The sequence below is a fragment of the Myotis davidii genome, unplaced genomic scaffold (assembly GCF_000327345.1).
Source record: "Myotis davidii unplaced genomic scaffold, ASM32734v1 scaffold1067, whole genome shotgun sequence".
Classification (NCBI taxonomy): Eukaryota; Metazoa; Chordata; class Mammalia; order Chiroptera; family Vespertilionidae; genus Myotis; species Myotis davidii.
The window spans coordinates 15,802-17,296 of record NW_006298036.1 but is presented as its reverse complement, the minus strand read 5'-3'; the positions used below and the strand labels follow the sequence as shown (position 1 = coordinate 17,296).

At 38.2% G+C, this 1,495-nt stretch overlaps 1 pseudogene; it reads right to left on the bottom strand.

Moving 5' to 3' along the window:
* Positions 1–113: 113 nt before the first annotated feature.
* Positions 114–1,105, bottom strand: LOC102758597 (annotated as a pseudogene).
* Positions 1,106–1,495: the final 390 nt, after the last annotated feature.

The following is a 1,495-nucleotide window of genomic DNA, read 5'->3' as shown; positions in this document are numbered from 1 at the left end:
TTTACTTCTTTGTTTCTTTATGTACATAAATAAATAAAAGTCCTTTCAGTCAAAAGAATTGGAATAATGAGCATCTATTGTTACTCTATTTCCCAAAAGTTAATTAATGCTGTTCAGGATTTTTGGTTCCTTTTTTTGTTGTTGAAGAGTTTTAGGATTTTGTCTCATATTTGCTTGGTTTTCACTACATACACAATGGGGTTCATCACAGGAGGAATAAGAAAGTGCATGTTGGCCATTAGTACGTAGATGGCTTTGGGAAGCCTGGGAGCAGCTCGGTAAAGTATCGACAGGCAGATCATGGGTGTGAGAAGAGGATCACAGCACAGAGGTGGGAAATACAGGTGCTGAGAGCCTTGAGGCGGCCACCATGAGATGCAATGCTTAGTACAGTTTTCAGAATCAACATGTAAGAAAGAAGGACAAGGAGAAAATCAAGTCCCATGTTGGAAAGAACCATAAAGAGGCCAACAATGCTATTTATCCTTGTGTTGGAGCAGGAGAGCTTTAGGATGTCGGGATGCAGACAGTAGGAATGAGAAAGTACATTGGAGCGACAAAAACACAGCCACCTCAAGAGGATAGGAAGGGGCACTTGTGCTATCATGGCTCGGCCTACAATGGCCAGACCTATCTTGGCAATTACACTATGGGTAAGGATGGAAGAATAGTGCAATGGACGAGATATAGCCACAAAACGATCAAAGGCCATTGCCAATATGATAGCAGACTCAAAATCTTGGAAGGTATGAATAAAAAACATTTGGGTGAAACAAGCAGAGACGGTGAGCTCACGAGCATCCAGCCAGAAGATCCTCAGCATTGTGGGGAAGGTGAAGAGGGACAGACCCACATCAGAGGCTGCTAGCATGGCCAAGAAGAGGTACATAGGCACATGGAGGGTTTGTTCTCGCCAGATAACAGTCATGATGGTCATGTTGCCCACCAAGGTCATGAAGAACATGGAACAGATGGGAATGGAGATCCAGATGTGCACAGCTTCCAGCCCAGGTATGCCTGTCACCAGGAATGTGGAGAATATCAAGTTGGAACTATTGATAGACGACAAGACAGAACTGCATGGTTTCCCTAGAATAAAATGCATTATCTCAGACACATGTTAAAATTTGACTTGGGAACTTAACTATTTATGATTTCTCATTTTAAACACTCTAATATGAGATTACATGCTATATTACATGCTGTTTACTAACATATAACATCTGAGTTTCTGAGACTAGAAAATAAGATCTTTATTTATCAAATTCCCACTTATTATAAGTAAATTAAAGAAAATTAATAAAAAGTAACCTCATATTTAATTTACATAATTTAATTGATGATATTTTAAAATAAAAAATCCAAAAAATATGCTATAAATAAATTCATTTCAACAATTTATGCGTATTTATCATTGTTATTGTAAGTATAGTAATATAGCATATCAGAGTATTTCTTACTGCCTTGTCAACCTTGATACATATTATACAGTGCT